This window comes from Rousettus aegyptiacus, unplaced genomic scaffold (assembly GCF_014176215.1).
Source record: "Rousettus aegyptiacus isolate mRouAeg1 unplaced genomic scaffold, mRouAeg1.p scaffold_m13_p_17, whole genome shotgun sequence".
Taxonomy (NCBI): Eukaryota; Metazoa; Chordata; class Mammalia; order Chiroptera; family Pteropodidae; genus Rousettus; species Rousettus aegyptiacus.
In genome coordinates this window covers 29,261,117-29,280,810 of record NW_023416292.1, presented here as the reverse complement: position 1 = coordinate 29,280,810, position 19,694 = coordinate 29,261,117, and the positions used below count along the sequence as shown (strand labels likewise).

The 19,694-nt window shown below is 44.2% G+C and overlaps 1 long non-coding RNA gene across 1 annotated transcript in view; it reads left to right on the top strand.

The window, feature by feature from the left end:
- LOC107518832 overlaps positions 1 to 19,694 on the top strand; it is a 43,049-nt gene that overhangs the window by 1,677 nt on the left and 21,678 nt on the right. Inside the window, exons 2-3 of the long non-coding RNA XR_001598955.2 lie at positions 2,441 to 2,541; positions 7,912 to 8,050. This is a non-coding gene — a long non-coding RNA (uncharacterized LOC107518832). The remainder of the gene's footprint in view (positions 1 to 2,440; positions 2,542 to 7,911; positions 8,051 to 19,694) is intronic.

Here is a 19,694-nt window from a genome sequence, read left to right as displayed (position 1 = left end):
AGGAATTAGCGGGATTCAATTTACGACGTCCTAAGCCATCCGATTGTAAGATAAAGCCGAGAAATAAGATGAGGGTTACAGCAGAAAGCCGTCAAAGAGCCTGCCCCTTTTTATTTCCTCACACAGCAAATTTAGGCTTTCATCTGCCAAGACCATCATGACTGAGACTATTTCCATGGAACACATACTCCAATAGAAGAATGTATATCAGAACACAAGTATAATCACTTCAAATCTGTATTTTTTCAAAGTAAATTGTTTTCACACTTAGAAGTAACAAATTGTGTACCCCGCTACAGTGGTGACTGGGCAACTCTTGACACTTCCCCTAGCATATAAGATAGTCCCTTACCGAGAATGGACATATCTTCTAAATCCAAATTTTATTTTGACAAAGTACATGGCTAATCGTCAGAGATCAGTATGCTTTTAACAGCCAGGAGGGAGAAATGACAGCAGAAAAGACACCAAACCTAGTATAAGCAAGCTTTTGTACTTTTTACAACAACATTCTGAAAACTTTTGCTGTCGGGGAAAGTATCACCGAAAACATCACTTATCTAAGCTCGCTGTCTTGTGCTCTTCTAGAAGTACAGTATTTTCTGCACATTTTAATAACGATTTAAAATGTTAATCCTGAATCTTGAGGAAAAGATATATTATTCACTGTATCTTTTAAAGAAAAATTGCATAACGAGAAGTTCACTTATGGACTAGCTCGTTGTCTGACAAGTTTAAATGAAGCACCACTTTATTTATTGCAGTATTTTGCCATTGCTATCATTTGGTAAGCCAAAGAAGTTTAGTAAAATGAGATGTAAATACTAAAAGCAGACTTTAGATAAACTTAAAAACTTTTATAGTCACACAGCATGTACAGTATGGCTATATATGTTCATGCCTGCCATTTGGAATACTTGTTTAAAATTCGATTTCTCATCAACACTTTTATAGTAAGTTCTGGTGATTTTGCTCTTTTCTTAACACTCCCTACAAATCCTATCCTGCTTGAAACAATAGATTAAAACCAGACTGGCAGTTGGAGAACGCTTTCTATTGCAACCATGTGTGTCAGAAGAAAGGGTTAGGTTTCCTTGTCCAAGACATCAAGGGGAACCCCCTCCTCTGCAGACACACCTCTATTCTCCAGTAATGGAGAGTTTATATCTAGTTAGATTTAAGTGGGATAAGGAGTTTAAATCCACATTTAGCTCTTGTAGTATAATCAGCCCTCAAGTCTCAAAGTATCAATTTTGTTTCTCTAATTTAATTCTAAGTGTCAGGTTGGAATTAGATGCTGATCAAGGTAATGGAGAGTTACCCTACACATTTATTCAGTTAGAGAAGAATTTTGCAGAATGCAAAGACTAGATGGCATCTGTGTTCAAAACTTACTTAAAGCACAGTCCATTCACCTCTGACCTTGTATTTATATTGAATGCGTTTTTTAAATATAGAGGAAGATTCTATGATGAAAGCAACCTTTCTCTTCTTAGTATGGGGTACAGCTACAGTTCTCTGACCATACTGTCTTACGCTGGACTTGTTATAAGGACTTAAAGTGAGGCAGAGTCTACCCTTGAGGGAGATAACTTCCAAGAGTCATTGAAATATGTGGGAAACCATAATGGCGATTTGGAGATTTTTTTTTTTCCATCTTTGGCTTAATTCTAGTTCTACCCTTCATTTTATAGCTGATGAAACTGGTCCAACGATATTGAGCATCTTGACAAAAATCGCATGAACAAATAAGAGCAGAGATAGAAAGAACTTTTTCCAGACGAGTCCCCTACTTTAAGTGACAGCGCTATAAAGCTGAAGTAGCCATGACTAGGGCTGGTCCAAGGGCAAGGCTCATCCTTGTGCCATGCTTCATGGGACAACTAAATGGCTGATTATTAAAGAGCCGATTCTCTAATCTCTCCACCCCTGACATTGAAAGATGCTGTAGCTTTTGAGGAAGTGCAAGTCACAGCATCTTCTTTGTGTGGGAGGCTTCTCTGGTTTTGGGGAAAGCTACTCAGGGGTGTTAAGGAAAAAATTACCATCACCTTTTTCCTGGAATACGCCATCCAGCAAAATTAAGGGAGAGACTGGCCGATGAGGATAGCAAAATAGAATTTTTCTCAGAATGTCTTTCCTTAAAATTAAGGACCGAGGCCATAGTTTTTTTCCAGATTGAACTTCTGAGAGTCTTAAGGACTCTCTTTCCCACTCTACAGTGAAGACATTTTGATTGGGGTTGGGTGCAGGTGGGGAGGGTGGGGAGAGTCAGCGCAGACCTAAGTGAGTAATTCGTGTGCATCGATCGTCAAAGAACTGACTCCATTCCTTGTAGAGTCTTTAGTGTGCAGAACCAGGAGGAGGGAGGATCACGTGGCACGTTGCAGACCCTGGAGTTCCTGTTCGTAGTTAATGTTTTCTCTTGATAATTTTTCAGACTACTGTTTCAACATCAGAATACAAGTCTTCAAAGAAGACAGAGAATTGCTCCCTTCATGAAGTATGGATCTAGAATGGAGAAAATAATTCTGGAGAAAGGTAAGAGACTATTTTCAATGTTCCCTATCCCCATTGTTCACCCTCAGTCTTAGGACATACACTCCGTGGAGGAAACGGAGCTTAGAAATTAGCAAATTCAAGTTTAGAAAGAGCCTTTTGCTTGGTTGTCTCTGCTTGCATGCTGCAGCTTTTCCAGATGGCACGGCCCTAAAGAGAAGACCTCTGTTACCTGCACACTCATTCTGTCCTTAAATCACCACCCTTTGTTTCCAGCGACTTCATGACGGTGAACAGATTTCCCACTTCTGAGTTTGTGTTTTACGAAAAGAACGGTAGCAAGCTCTCCAAAAAGCTGCCTGGGGCGTCCCGGAGACAGGCCTTTTTCTGTTTTGTCTGTGTAATCAGGCTAACGCAGGACCCCTTCCCGTCCCACAGCCTGTCTATCTCGGGTAATGCGAGGATCCCAGTGGTGACTGCTGCTTCGATCTTGATCTTTCTAGAAACAACGTCAAAAGTTATCTGGATGTCTCTGAAAACAGGGAGGGTGTTAACCCCACTGTCTCAGTCATACCCCGTCTCCAGCAGTTAGAGTCCCGCGGACTTTCCAAAAGCTACTGGCAATTGCAGTCAGCTATGGTTTTCTTCATTTACTATGTTTTCCATAATAAGTAGAACTGAGCGTGAACTCAGAGAAAATTTGCACCGATCTCAGTGCACCACTTAACCTTTATGTGCCTCTGTTTTCCCTATTTGTAAAATAAAGAAAAAATAGAAGGATTAGATGATTTACATTGTGACTCCTACGGTTCTAGGAACTAGTTTCTGTTCCATCCAGAATTAGATTCATTCAGAGATACAGAGCTAGATATTACAGTCTGGATCCTCATTCCAGGGCATATCCCCTGACTCCGTGTCCATGGCAGACGTGTGTGTCACGTCCCAGCGAGTTGGCTCCAACTCCCAGTGACCCGCCCTCAACAGCCCGGCTCCGCTCCTGCAGAACCACGCCTGTGTCTTCTTTTATAGAGTCAGTCCCGCTCAGATTTCATCTTCCTCTTTTCCTGCCACCTTCTGTTTTCTCCAGTTTGAGTGTCTTTTCCAAAGAACCCTGCCTTCTCGTAGGACAGCCTCGGTTCCGCCATGGCAGGTACTGAGATACAGACATAGAGAATGGGCCTAAAAATATCTCTCAAGACTGCGCTCCAGGCACCTACTGTCAACCAAGTAAGACTGGCCCTGTTTGTCATCTTCTCATGGCAAGGTTAGGTTTGCGATAGACAAAGAATGTGAATCTTTTCTCAGCTAACTGAACATGGAGTGGCTGACCACAGATCTCTTTTTGAAGGGTAAGTAGGAGGAGTACCTTGACCTATTTTTGTTCTACCTAGCTACTTTAGGCAGCAGTTCACTGAGTTCCCAACTGGATTGCTTTTTGTCATTTCTCGGAAATATACTCATTATTTCCTAATTGGCAATCGCGATGATTTGTATGACAGCTGCTAATCCAAAAGTGGGTTCTAAGAGAGGATTATCCAGCAGGCGCTGTGGTCCTCAGGGGAGGAAGGTACCCACTGTCCACCCCTGGAGACTGAGGTGTGTGCTGGGGTGCTGGTGGGGGGCAGGCAGCACCCCGCCTCTCTCTCTCCCCATCTTCTCCGATCTTCTGATCTTCCTGTTTCCTCCCCTCTGCGGAGCCTCAGGACAAAGGAACATGATTTGTCTCATCCATAAAGGCCAGTTCTTTCTCCGTCCCCCAGAAGGCCAGCACAGGATGCTATGTAGTGGACAGCGGATCCGGGAGACCAGACGGAAATCTCCAGGACAGAGCTGCTGTCCGTCTGCAGAACCAGAAATGTAACTGGGACAAAAAGTGATAGAAATCTACATCTTCTTAGGAAAATTTTCTACCCAGGCTTAAACTTGAAGGCGAGGCCATGTTTTCATCTTCGACAGAGCAGAGTGTTTGGGACACCAGAGGAAGGCTCAACAAATATTGGCGGGTCGATTTGAGGGACAAATGAACACATGTGAGGGAAAGAGGGTCCAACGCGGTGACGTATTTTAAAGACAGTGCAGGGAATTGGGGAAAATTTTTCAAAGCCCAAAATAAGCCCTAGAAACCCTTTTAAAATCTCTGGTACGTGCCTGTGTCCTGTGGTTCTGGTCTTTCCACTAGGAAGCAGAATGCGTCAAATATTCTGATGAGTTGAAGGTTGTTACTTAGGTTCCAACTAATGCTTTCCATATAAATCTAAATGACGGCCTCTCCTCCATTCTGCTTCTCTTTTTGTTTGGTCGAGTCCCTGGGGGAGGGAGCAGCATTCCTGTGGCGGGTAAAATAATTTCTACGGAAATTATTCAAAACACAATTTCTGTAAACACTATGTGGAGATATGATTTATTTCTGGATTTAGGCCTTGCGCTTGCCTCATTTCCCTATTTATCATCAAGTTTTCCGTCTGCCAGCATCTCTTCATAAGCATCTGTCCATATCTGAGAGGATCGGCTTCCATTCGGACGGCTGAGGCAGTGCGAGGCAAGAGGGAAGAGGCCGTGTTCTAGGAGGCAGTCGGGGTCTTGAGAAGAACACTGGACTTTATTCCCGTTGCTGACTCTGTCGTAACTAGCAAAGCGACATTCAGAAGTCTTGAACCTGTCAGCCTGTTTTTTCTCTAAAAAAATGGGAGTGGTTGAACCAGCTAATGCTCAAGGTTCCTTTATAGGACTATAGTTAATAGTCCTTAACTATTAAGTTTATGCTCATACACATGTCACGTTTTTAACCCGAGGACCTCCTGGTGCTCTGCAAATAACAAACAAGATTTCAGGGAAAATGTCTTTGTATCAAGATCCTTTAATTTCCTTCACATTACACTTTAGGGGCTGTCTTGGGTCCACTGCTTAGGATTCGTATGACCTCGGACAGGCTTCCTAAGGGGCTGGGCCCTAGTCTCCTCATCCAAAGATGGTGGCAAAGGGTACCACGTCCCCCGAGTGCCCTGGCTGCTCTGAGGTGAGGGCTGAGCTGGCTCTCGAAGCAGGTGCTGAATGGGATTTTGAGTTGGGAAGAGGAGCAGGGTGCCCATAGGAGTGATAACTGCACGAAGGAAGCATGGATCTGCAATTGAATCAGCTGTTCAGTAGGCGAAGGTGAAGGTAAAGAGAATAAGGTGTGAACATGCATAATCCCGGGGGCTTTGTTCCTGTTCGTTGCATTTTTTCCCACGCCCCGCCATTAGCCCATTATGGCTGTAGCTCCTTATGAGCGCCATTGGGTGCTACTCTAAACAGGTGCCCGGGAAAGGGCCTGACATGCCTGTGTCAAGCCAGGGCACCGGAGACAAGGGGGTGAAGGGGCCAGATGGGGAAAAGGCACCCACAAGATGGCTGGCTCTGGCCAGCAAAACACCCAGGCCAGGGAAGGGCAAGCCCGAAGGGCCCAAACCTGAGCAGCCATCAGACCACTCAACTGAGAAGTTACCTTCAGGATTCTCTACTTATTGACCCCTCCACCCCAATGCTGTCCTCTGGGTCTCCGCCGAAACCCTGCTTCCCTCCCTGGTGACACTTGCATTCGGTGGGGGCAATTTCTGTTCACTCGTGACCCCTATTAAGCTGTAAGTGTGTGCAATTCAAGAATTTTCTTTTATCTCCAGTGTCGACCACGGTGCTTGGCTCTCTAGAATCCAAACGGCATGTTTCTCTGTAACGTACTGCGAAGATGCGGTGGCTCTCGATTTTAAAGCCACAGGAGACGTGTTCTCCCCAGATAGGGTGAGCGCCCTTCCTGGTGCTCCACTGGCACCCTGTGCTCCCGTCTTTCACAGGGTGTCTCAACCCATCCCATCTGCTGGCTTCGTTCTCCACAGACCCCTAAGATCCTTCCAGAGCAGTGACCAGTCTTGCTTGAGTTAGTATGTGACAGACCCTGCGCACCAGGAGTACTTGATGAATAACTGCTTCATTGAACAGAGTAATATGAAACAGTGTTGCTGCTAGTTTGGACAAATTTTTGAAACATTTGAAATCAAACTCATTTTGGAAGGCTAGAAAATGGTTTCAACGTTTATTGATTATTTGTATCAAAACATAAAAAAGTTTCAACAATTCTCAAATATTCACCAAATGAATGACATTTCTGCCTGGTTTGACAGGCTGGGGACGGGGCGCAGCTGGAGTACATAATAACTGTTTTAATTGCCCTCGAACTCGTTGTGTATGAGAAGGAGCACAGGCACGTGAGGGAAAGATGCTTTGAAAACTGTGAAGTGGGCTGCAGACACCAGCTTAGGTTTTCACACGACTGCAACAGCACCTGCCCGTGCCCTCAGTCGCTTGCAGACCGAAGCCGAAGTCAGCGTTTGGATGGGACACAGGACGGGTGGGGGGAGCCGCGCAGAGCATTCAGTTGTTCCAGGCTCAGCCAGGGCGCAGATGGTTTTCCATCGCTGAAATTGGCCAGCGATGGTGGGGGAAGTACTTAGACTTTGCTTTCACTTAATTGGCAAAACAGGGTTTCAAGAAATCCTTGAACAGCAATACAGTTCAGCTACCTTCTTAGGGAGGTCAACTCTTGATGAATTTTTTAAATTCAAATCACACAAAGTGAGAGCGACACATCCCAGGGCCATTTCATACCATTCCCGATTTCTCAGAAGCAGTTGGCACCAGCCTCTTCCCTGGCAGGGATCATCAGCCCTGGCTCTGAGACGGTCCAAGGAGTCCACAGTTCTCCAGGGGGATTGCAAAAACACTTCTAAATATTCTAAAAATGAAATTAAATATTCATTTGATTGTGATTTACATATGCCATCCAGTGCTTTCAGAAGGTGTTGGTGCCGTGGAATGACGTGGCCAGCATCGTATGCCGCAGCTGTGAGCTGCAGCCGTGACTTCTCAGAACGGGGCGGCAATGGCCCTGCAGTCCAGCGCCATCTGGTCTTCGCCTAAGCCAGCGGCGAGTTAGCCAATACTTATCTCTCTGTGTGGCTGGGAAAAAGTTCTGTAGGTCCAAGATGGCCAGGTATTATTTCATAAAGCCTTAGTCTGGTAAGTTTTAGTAATTCTTAATCTTTCTCAAACAGATACTGGTCAAATCTTCCCCCACAACAAAGTAAGGAGCATCCATATCTTACAATTGTAATGTCATGTTGGTGTGAGAAAACTATTTTCAGGTTCCACGACTGAGAAAGGAAACAGATAACAAACAATCGGGGATGCTGGGATCCTGGCCGGGAAGCGGATGTTCTGCACGTCTCCATCCCAGGCTCTTCACTTCAGATTTCGTGCTCATTTTCCTTTTGCAGAAGCCTATCTCGGCGTCTTTGCCTGGGAGTTTCAATGTGTTACTGTAACACAACAATTAATCATGTAAGACAAAGCCCAACTGGCTTATCTTTTCTCTTCCAGGCCTGCCGTAACTTAGACAAAACTCGGCTATTTTCTAGCATCACGCGGAGTGGCTATTGAAAAGGAAGGATGTAGCAAAAAGAAAAATTGCAGGGGACAACAAGAAATGAAGGCATCGTGACCTACTTTACAAGAAACTGTGAGTAGGAGTCAGTTTCCAAGAATGTGGAAATTGCTTATTTACTTTTTTCCCCCCGTTTTAAAAAGAATATATGTACATGGTAAAAAAAACAAAAACAACAAAACTCTTAAAACACAAAACAAGAAGTAGAAGTTCTCTTCTTCAGGATCCTAGCCCAACTCGGGAACCCCGCTACCACAAGAGGCACTGTTGGCTGTTTGTTTCACGCCTTTCCGGAAGTGTTCTGTGCACGTTACAAAGACGTCACAAACACCCGTACGCTGTCTTTCCCCACAAGCTCTACAACTTCATTTTTTCCCCTTATTGTGTCTTAACCATCTTTACATATCAGTAAACATCTATATCTCTACTTAGAAGAGTATCATTATTTGTTTATTTGTGCCATCTATTTTGGTCAATGTTTGGATTGTTTTTAGATCATTACTATTACAAACAATGCTTCAGTGAACACCTTTGCAAATATGTATTTGCACATATAAGAAAGCAAAGCTAATGTCTTCAGGGTCAATTTCTAAAAGTCAAATGACTCAATTCTGAGATTATATGTATTTACATCTTGATAAGTATCTCCTAACTTATCTCCAAAAATGTTAACCAGTGTATACACCTAACAACAGTGTGTGTGCTTCCCATTTGCTCGCATCACTGGGAGTTTGTTTTTATAACAACATATAAATACTATCATAAGTTAACCCTGGGGTTCAGCCAAGGGCTTTTCTTTCTTGCATCTTAAGGACAATACAATCCATGTTTTTCAGATTTAATTTTTCTAGGATAGAGTATGTTCTGTTCTTCTTTTCCTTACATAAACTGAAAAACTCGGATCTGTCCCCAGGTTTACCATTTTCTTTAGTTTAGAAAACCCATGTGTCCCACTCTCACAATCATCTCTAGCAGAAGAGTTTTGGGGGGAAGAATTCTTTGTAAAACAATGTCCAGATTTAAGGGGAAACTAACTGAGTTACAACCATTTCAGGTCTAGTTTGGTCGGCTACAAAGAATGTTTCTGTAACAATTGGCAAACAAGAAAAGGCCTGCAGTCTAACATGGAATTTGTAGAACTCAAGCGTGATTTTCCTAGACAAAGGGAACTGGAATATCGGGAATTAAATTATAACCTTCAGTAAGAGAGGAAATTCCTTTAGTGTGGCTGCTGCTAAGCAATGGTTCTCTCAGCTGTATTTACGAAATTCAAAAACAAATGCTTGATTGACAGCGGTAGTGTCAAAGCGTATAAACCCCATGAAGTGGACAGCTTTCAAGACTACTGGCATGGGCTTTTGAAAAATGTCAGTGTCATAAAAATGTTTAAAGACTGAAGGCAGGAGGACTATTTTAGATTAAGGGTGATAAAGAGACTTAAAAACTAAATGCCACGCATAACCCTTGACTTGTTCCTAGATTGAAAAATAGCAAGACAGTATTGACTCAAATAAGGAGATTTGAATATAGACTATCATCAGGTCGTGCAGTATCAGCATTAACTTTGTTGGTGTGATAACAGTAACCTGGAAACATAGAACCATCACATAATTTTTTCAAGTACATGCTGAAGTTCTTAGGGTGAAATATCACAGTACTTGTGACTTACATGGTTCAGCAAATAAACTGCTTGAAGTTTTGGAATTTGAAGTTTTACATTAAGATGTATAGTCCATATTGAGTTAATTTTTGGTATATGCCGTGAGTTGTAAGTTGACCTTCACTTTTTTGAGTGTGAATATAAAATGGTGCCAGTGCCATTTATCAAAAAACTGTCCTTTCTCTGTTTCATTACCTTTGCACCTTTGTCAAAACCAGTAGACCATTTGCGAGCGAGTCTATTTCTGGCCTCTCTGTTCTGTTCCATAGATCTGTTTTTCTTCCGTTACACCAATACACACTGCCTTGATTACTAAAGCTTTATAGTATGTCTTGAAGTCAGGTACTGTGAGTTCTCTGACTTTGTTCTGCCTTTTCGAAGTGTTTTCGGTATTCTAGGACCTTGTCATTTTAACACAAATTTTCAAATTTGTCAAATTATGTGAAAATTTCAGCTTGTCAATTTCTACAGAAAAAAAGCCTGTAGGTATTTTGATTGGGAAAGCACTGAATTTATAGGTCAACTTGGAAAGAATTGACATATTGGCAGTATTGAATCCTACGATCCACGAATGCAGTATCTCTCCATATTTTAGGTCTTTCAAAATTTCTCTTAGCAGTAGTTTGTAATTTGTCAGGTTTATCATTCACCTTTTCGTATTTTTTTTAAATGCTTTTGTAAATAGTATTTCTAACATTTTTGTTAGTGCTCTGGTTACGAAGCGTAAGATGTTTTTCTCCATTTCCCTTTTATTTTAATGTGCAGTTTTATGGTATGCAATGTTTCTGAGGCATGAGTATATTATGGTAAAGCACTTAGAACTTGTCCAACTTAAGAACTTATGCTGTGGTTGGCATATGTTTTAGGCGGAAGCAAAGAATACATAAAGAGATACCTGGACTAGCGTTTGCAAAAACGGCACTAAATGGTCTGAGAGTCGAAGGTAGTTTTCCTGTTGTGTGTCATTGTAGTTTCCCTTCCCATACTTCCCTGCACATAGATTCTCAGAAAGTTTGATTTGCTGTGATAGATTTGTGGACAATTCAGGAATATATTTTTATTATTATGATTATTACTAGCTCTTATGTACTGATTATCTATTGTAAGTTGGGCACTCTGTCAGACACTTTATACAATATCTAATTCAGCCTTCACTATGAGATATCTCTATCTCTGTCCGCCTATCTATCTATCTATCTATCTATCTATCTATCTATATTTAGCCCCTCTTTATGGATAAGGAAATGGGCTTAGGTAAGTTAGACAACCGTCTCAAGACCCCATGCCCAGGAACCAACACTGTTAAGACTCCGGACCTGGGCCTGTCTGATTCCAAAGCCCAGGTTCCTCGTATTGTCTCATCCTCTGTCTCATGAAATATGACGAGGCTTCGTGGTTCTTCTCTAATAGGAGCCACCTTATTTTCTCTTATTCTCTTAAAGAAGGGAGTAAAAAGAAAGTCGTTTTAGGACGAGACAGTCCGGTACAGGCGGAGTTGGTTGCATAAGCATGCAGCCGGAGTTTTCTGAATTTGTTCTTGGATCAGATTCGCGTCCAGGGTGATTTCACATGGCCGTGTTATTCCTGAAGACCAGGAATACGTCACGTTTGACAAGCACAATCATCTAAGAACATGCCCGGATCCCTGGTGTCCTTTTAAAATAACCTTTACAGCTTCTACCGAGAGAGAGATGTGCGTACTCGTCAAGCACACGCCAGTTCTTCTCAGTCACGACAGAAAATGGGTTTCGCTTGCAGACTCTTTCCAGAGCTAGCCAAGGGCTCCTCATAGGAAATGTCCAAACTAGACGAAGAGCTGAGTTTTTATCTCAAATAGTTTTCTTAATAATGCTGTGGCGTGAGTCGAGCAAGCATGTTCCCCGAAAAAGGGAGGTGAAACTCTGATGACCTCACAATGGTGCATTTTACAGCTTCCCACGTGTTGCTTCTCCACAACCGGAAAGGCAGACTTCACGTTACTGGGGGGCTGGGTGTGAGCCTGGGAGGGCCATGGACAGAGTGTCAGTGGCGGAAGTCAAGGCACATGAGTCCAGACTGTCCTCGCCAGACCAAAGGATGCTTGGATTCATGCACAGGGCCCAAAGTTTATCAGGATTGCCTTCCACCTCAGGGGCTAGCATCGGGTCCTGGGTGCCCGTCTCTGGGGCAGTGAGGGATTACAGCACTTTGTGTTTGCCCAGGAGCTTTCAGTCATTAATCATTGATCTCTTCTTCCCCATGAGACTTTCGTGAAGACTTTTGGGAAAGAAACAACACGATTCTTACTTTACAGATAGAGAAACCGAAGCATTTTCGCTTGCCGCCCTCACACACTGAACGAGCTAAAGCCATACGTTAGCATTTGGCAGAACCAGGCCGGGAGCTTGGTGAGCTCTCGGTCCACCACTAAGGGAGGTTTTCTGTGTTCACACAAAACGAGCTTGCACATTTTTCATTTTGAAAGCAACATGACCGATACTGAGGTATATAGTGAAGGAAAACACAGACTTTGCTTCCTGAGTTTCCACAGAAATTTTGGAATCTAAATATGCATTTGAGTTTAAGTAGTAAAAATGGTTAGGCTTTGCTAATCTTGACTTTTCTAATAAAGAAGAGCATATAGGCAGACACGTCCCGTGCGGTCGCAAATAGCCAATAGCAAGTTGTGAGCAGACTTCGGGAGGATGGCATGGAGTGTTGCTGCCTGGAATTAATCAGGTGGGCTTCCAGGAGAGGGTGTGTTTCGAATTTCAATTAAAAAAAAAAAAAGATTTCAAAGAGGGTATGTCCTCCAGCCCAGATGCTTTGAAACTTCTTTCCTGTTTCTATGGAGTGTAAACACCATGAAAAAAAAAAAAATTGTCAAGCATCACAAGAAGAAGGAATTGACCGAAGGGTCCACAGGGCACATTTCAGAGTTATGCAGAGGAAATGAAGACGTTTTCTGACAGTGAGATCTTTCAGATCTTTTAACAATGAGCCAGTTCAAGGGGCAGATGGGTTAGGGAGGTGGGGGGAAGGGTGTCAGTGGAAGCCATTAAACCCAACTAGACAAAGCATGGGAAGATTTCTTGGGGAATCAGCATGCCCTCTGGTGGGGGTGGGAAACACAGTTAGGGCCAGGACCAATTTACTGCCTTTGGCCTGAGACAGACCTTGGTTCAGGTTTATATACAAGCAGTGCAACTAAACCAAGGTTCTTCCTTTTTAAAAGGGTATGAACAAGGCCTTCCTTATTGGTTGCTAAGTGAAATAAAAGAAAGTGAAAATTGCTTACACAGCACCAGAGACAAATTTGGGTTATATTGCATCTGAAGCTTATACAATAGTGGAGGCCTTCTTTAAGAAAAAGAGCACACAATTATATTTATAGAATTAGGTAATAGTTATTTGGATGAAAGAAGAAATTGCAATAGATCACACAAAATAACTAACAAATGGACAAACACTACATACATCACAGATTCCAGGAAAACAGCATGAAGTGTTAATTTATTTAGTTTATTTCTATTTAACTACCCGAAATGCTTCTATGTTATATGCGTGTGTATACATACACACACACAGATCTACCTATGCTGCATATTTTGATGGCCTCTTTACATGACAGAAAATTTGTAATCTTTCCATGCTTTCTAATTTGGTTGTGTAGAGAGAATGAAAACATATTTCAACTTTCCTTTAGTATGATTCATCGGAATTTGTTTTTTATTATTGATAGTTTAAGAAAAATTTTTTCAGCACTAGAACTTGTTACTTGTAACGTATGCAAAATTTTACAGTTGCTAATTTTGGAAAAACGTCTATGGGGGTTTAATGAAAGAATTGTAAGATTTAGATAAGCTTTGTATGCACTAGCTTCCAACTCTGTACATTTCAATTTTTATTTCTCCTCCAGTAGTCTCTTAATTTGGGGGCTGGACATCATCAGATGCATTTACACTCCGGACACACCGTGGCCCCCCAGCTCCCTGGGTGAACAGACAATGGTAGGGGTACTTCTGGAATCCACTCCGGGAGCTGGTTGACTAGCCGTCAACTACACACAGGAGTGCTGTGAACCACGTAACACATCCCACTCCACTGAAGCGAAATATGTCTTCAGCTCAACTCCAAAGCAAACCCACACGAAGGGAAAAGGGGCCGAGGGGGAGTCAGGGCAGTATTAACTAGTTGATGTTAAATCCCTCAGTTCTGTGAGCTTTACAGAGACACACAACCATGCCCAGGCAGGGATAGAGCCCCTGCCGGGGACTCGGGAGAGGCTCGTGCCGTTGACTTCGTGGTCAGCTGCCTCTACCTGTCCTGTCGGTTCCTTCCCCCAGAGTGGCAAGGCTTACTGTAAGTGAGCAAGGCGGTGGGGACTTGGGGTTCCAGATTCAAGAGAGTCCCACAAGGCAGCAACTTGCCCAGCCGCAGAGACGAGACAGGCCTCGTTCAGCGGCAGGATGGGATCTACGTGGACCTGAGTCTCGAGGATCCGAGGGCGGCATATCAGAAGGAGACTTCGTTCCTCTTGTCCTTGGCCATCTCCTTCCCCCAGCGTCAGCTGGTTATGTTTGAAATCGCTGTGATTTATTTACCCAACTCTGAGCAATTTTATCTTTCCAAACCCCCCGCCCAGATCACCTGGGTGCTGGCGAGGCGCTGTGAGACCCGGAGGTGGTGGAGGTGCGTGGGTAGATGGGTCCAACCTGCCCCAGGGCCACCCCGCCTGGGCCTGGGCAGATGCTCCTTTTGGGGCGGGTGGGGTGGGGGATGCAAGCAGCAGTGGGAAGCGGGCCTGGTGGCGTGGCGGTCATTCCAGAGTGTGACCCGTCAGGAGCTTGTGAGTAGGGTAAAACTAACAAGGCCGCCGCCCGTTTGGAGCGCACGCCGGCCCCTTCCACATCTGCAGGACATTTAGCTCCTTGCATCTGGTAATGTTTCTGCAAATATAATTCCATATTCGCTAATAATTCCTGGGGCTAAAGGCCCCCCCCTCGGGTAACCTTGTTAATATTCTCTCAAGGCCTGGTGTGAACGCCTCATAGCATTTTGATTAGAATTCAATCTTGTGTTCTTTTCCCTCTCTGTCTCTTTCTCCCTCTCCCCTCTCATGCTTTTCCGGCCCCCTGGTTTCCTGGCCACCCACATCAGGAGACGGTCTCCCTCCCTTCCACTCTCCATTCTCACTTTCAAGGAATTTCCTTGTGTCAAAGGCAAAGTGTGATTGACATATTTTCCCCCTCTTAAGGGCAGTCTTCTGAGTGTTTGATTTAACCATCTCCTTATGGGGCTCATACAGTCATTACCTGGGTGAAAAAGAGACACCCCCCCCCAACAACACACACACATACGCACACGTTCACACCCTCAAGTACTAGGCTCAAACCCGCCGAGCTCAGTATCTTTACAGATTTTTTAATCGCTGCTCTTTTTCCTCTCCCCGCTACTTTTTCTTTTCTTCTTTTGGTTGGCACTAGCAAATCATTCCCTGGTGCGTCGTACCCTGAGCCTCAAGAATTTTAGTCATCCATAGACAGATAGACCAACTGCCTCCTGCCAGTGCCCTCCGCCTGCCAAGAAAAGCATCTGCTGTTCGTTAGGCCCGGGAAGAAGAATGGGTCCAGAACGAGTTTCCTAGTTTTGAATTCACCACCTCTGGGCGGGTCAGGTTCCTTTGGTTCCTTAATCTTACCTGACCAGCTTATTAGTCTCTCAGTAGAAGAAAACAGAAAACAAAAACAAAAGCATTTTAGCCATAGCATGAGCAATTAGATTAAACCCAAGAAGAATTTCCTGGCAGCCAAGGTCAATGTTGGAGTGATTCTGGAATGCGCTCCCTCAGGCTGCCTTATCATCCAATTACTATGGATTCTAAGGGTTTCTGCCTAAAGGGTATGGACTAGATGACCTTGGAAGGTCACTCGCAGCTGTTTAATTCGGCAGCAGCCCCTTCCCTGTGACGGGCAGGCCACAGGCCTCTCGTGCTGGAGCGGACTGTCTCACGGGGCTCACTCGTGTCTCCCCAGACCAGCCCGAACCCCAGCTCGCTGTTTCTTCTTCCCGAATCGCGTTCCCTCCTGCGGATGATGTTGTGCCGTGAATCAGAGCTCCCAGGTGCCGGCAGCTCTGTTGTCATGCAGAGATTGTGTTCTTAAATCACCTCCTGTGCCCCAAAGCCCATTGTTTCTGAGCCAGATGAAGTGCTAGAAGATAGAGGCTTAGATTTACAGTAACAACGTTGATTCTTTTTCCTTCAGGAATTTCAGTAATAAAGGTAGCTTTAATGAAGAGCTTTAAGTGTCCGTCCGTAGCTACAATAACTTTATTTGTGGCACGAAGCCAGCCTTTGGTGACGTTTTAATCAGGAGTGATGGCATGTCTGTAGCAATTAGTAAAAGCATTCAACAGGGTGTGACGTAAGTACTTGCTTATCGTGGTTATCATCTGTGTTATGATAAAGCATAAAGCCAAGCACGCAAAGCACACACATGTTCCCACACAGCCAGTAACAGCAGTGCGTGTCTGATAAATTGACTTTATATCCCACCACTTTAGGAAAACTTGGCTATAGAGGAGATGCCGGCAGTCGGCGTTATATGAAAACATTTCATAAGAATACACGTCAATACATGGATTGCCCAGTATCTGAGTCTGAAAGTAGAATTATGGGATCGTGTGTGGAAAGTAATGATTCCCCTGCATAACAGTGACCCAAAAAGGTTAGGATGGACTTCAAGACATTTCTAGCTTATCCCAATTTCCTGTCACGGGTCTTTAAGATTCACGCACGGAAGTCAAGACCCGACGAGCTCGTGTGGTCCACGCTGTGTCCGAATCTCTTCCGTACCCAGTTTATGTTTTCATCCTGAACGCCCACGTGAGGTCCTAGGTTTCCTAAGTTCACTCCCTGCTTCGTGGGGTAGTACTTCCTCTCGTTTGTTGTGTATCTGCTGCTTTCAAACTCAGAGAGGTTCACCAAATCCTGGGCTTCACCGTTTCTGAATCCTCCACGACTTGGAAACCTTTAATCGGATGGTTAGCGCACACTCCACCCACCTGTCCGTTCCCTCCATCGCCGCTGTCACCCTCCAGATGGTTAACTAAGAGTTTTCAAAGTTCGTCTTCATGTAGCATTTCTTCCTCTCCCCCTAAACGTTTCAGTCAATGATGTCTAGAACCTTCTCTAGCACCTAAGTCATGGTTACTGGTGTTTTTATATCTCAGCTCATGTCGATATAGGCTGGGATGTTTGAGAAGAGACAGTACGATATATCCATGTCCTTTTGTTCAGGTATTCTGCAATATGTCTGCCATTTGAGATAATGAAACCAACTTTTTTTTATCAGATGATCGCCATTAATAAGTTTAATACCTAAGCCAGTAATTTCTAGTTTTTCGAGCAGGGGAAATAATTTTTCAAGTGAAAAGTTACATAGAATGTGAAAATGTGACTATGGCGCAAGCAGCGGGACTCGGGGCCCAGAGCCTCGCCCACCTGGCTTCCCTGTGGTCTCAGGTGCTCCACGGAGAGTCCCGGGGAATCCCATGGAACGTGCTCTGAAGAATCGCCAAGCCCGCCAGCCACCAAAGTGAGCACCGACCAGTGCGCACCTTAAGAAGCTGGAATGCGTGCATCCTCCGCATCTTCTTAACCGAGTCTTGCTTTACAAAACATGGTTGCTGTATATTATATTACGTTGCTGCTGTAATATAAATTCCTCTGCGCTCCAGGGGTAGGCTTAATGAGAGGCTGATTAGGGAGATAGGCCTAATCAGCCCATCTGCTAACCCGCTCTGTGACAACCTGGCCACCTGACCAGTCACTTCTTGGTAGCAGAGCTGTCGCAAGCTGTCATGGGCTCCTCGGCAGGAACTGCAGTCTTTTTTTTCCAGCTTCGTCATAGGCACTCGTTTGAATATGAACATGTTTGACTATGAACAAGCCATTAATACACCCTCCCCACGGGCGGTCTGACCCTCACTGGGTATCTTGGGGAAGGGAGAAAAGGCAGGCAGTGTGGCCACTTGGATCCAGGAGAGCATCAGTTTAAGGAGCCAGGAGGCAGGAAAAGGGAGCTCAATGCCGAAAGGCCTCGCCTGCAATGTCTCACCGCCCTGGCCTGGGGCTGCTGCGGGCTCCTGACTGCAAAGGTAAAGGTTTTTCTCAGACGTGATTGATCCAGGCACTGCCCACTGCCTTCCCGAAGAGGTTCGTCTGGACATAGAGACAGGCAGAAGGCCCAAGGCACTTTGTTTGTCTTTCATATCTCCGTCTTTCTCCTCTTCGCATCCTCGACTCTTTCCTTCCTGTCCTGGTGTTTGAGCTCGTCGAGTACTTGTTACGTGTTGACCACAGCCCGGCTCCGCTGTCATTCAGCCAGACTACACACACGTAGGTCTTTTCACCTTTCTTGATGAACCAGCCTCTCCAGTCTATTTAATCATGTTGGCAGTTCTTTTCTGAATTCCGCCCAATTTAAAAATAAGCTAAATCCTCCGCCCCTGTGGATTGAAAGGCAGGCTGTCGCGAACCCATGCCGAGCGCCACCCTTGGCTGGGTGCACGCGGAGGAAGGAACCCCACACTTGTCAACCTCTGTCCCCAGTTTTCCTCAGCGGTGACAACCTGTAGAAGCAAGGGAGGTAGAGACGGGCAGGAAACTTGGCTGGCCGGAGCTGGGGGCCATAGTGATGTGCCGGGGTTTGCTTTTAAATGTTCTTATTGATCGCTTAGTTGATTGGCGTAGGTAGATAGTCACATTTAGTTCAGAATCCAAAAGGTACAAAAGTACATACAATGAACAGGAAGTATTGCTTCGGTCGTCACCTAGCCGCAGAACGGTAATGCGGCCGCCCCAGTAACGCGTGTCTGTGTGGATTGCTCCAGAGATGCGTTCTGCGTGTGCGACCGAGTCTGTATTTGTATCTGTGTGTGCCTGTACATCTCCTCCCCTCAGCTTTTATGCAAATGGTGGCATACTGTACGCATTGCTCTTCTCCTTGCTTTTTCTCTTAGCAATAAACGTGTCTTGGAGATTCGGAGATTGGTTGGTCCATATTCGCACATAAATAACTCCTTCAGTACTTTTATGGCTACGTAGTATCTGTACTACACATGCACTATAATTTTATGGTCCATAATCAATGAGCACTTATATTCTTTCTGGTTTTTTATAATCATTATTACTGACGCCTCACCGAGTAACTCAAGCGTTTCGCACACGTGTGAGTAGATGTGTAGGGTAAATCCCTGGGGTACAGGGTATGTGCAGCAGGTCGTCTAGTCCAAACCTTACTGACTTGTGACCTGATACACTCGCCGTTAATGTTTGAGAACACCTGTTGCCCATGCCCGCACACGTACAGAATTTTGAGAATTTTGACCATCTGATGGAAAAAGTAAGTCACTGCTATGTATTTCTCTTATCATGAGTGAGGTTGGTTTCTTTTCACAAATTTAAGAGCCATTTGAACTCCCTTTTCAGTGGGCAGCCCATTTCCTTTCTTCACATTTCTATTGAGTTGCTGGTCTTCTTTTGATTCGGCAGCGCTCTTTATATATTACAGAGACCGGTTCTTCATGGTATGAGTTGCAAATATACTTTCCTGTTTGCCATTCTTTTCTGTTTACATGGATGAATATATTCACCTTTTATTTCACGTTTCCTGGGTTTTGGTTTTCTAACATTACTTAGATGAGTTTTTCCCACTTTGAGATTGTTTTTTAAAAATCCCGTGGTTTCTTCTGGTACTTATAGAAATGACAGGTAAGCTAAGCTTTATGTTTTCCCAGTGGCTACCCAGTTGTCCCAATGTCATTTATTGAATAATCTATTTTTTATCTATAGATTTAAAATGTTACCTTTATATTACATAAAGTCTTCATTACATTTGTGCTTTTGACATTCCTAGTTAAGAGTCATTAGCGTATTAGCTGTACGTACAAATTACCTAATCTCTGTGAACGTCATTTGCAAAACAGTTATAAATATCCTTACATTGCAGGATTGCCATGGAAATTACGTGAGAAAATGTTTGCAGTGCAGCAAGAACGTAGCCAGAGCGCAAGACA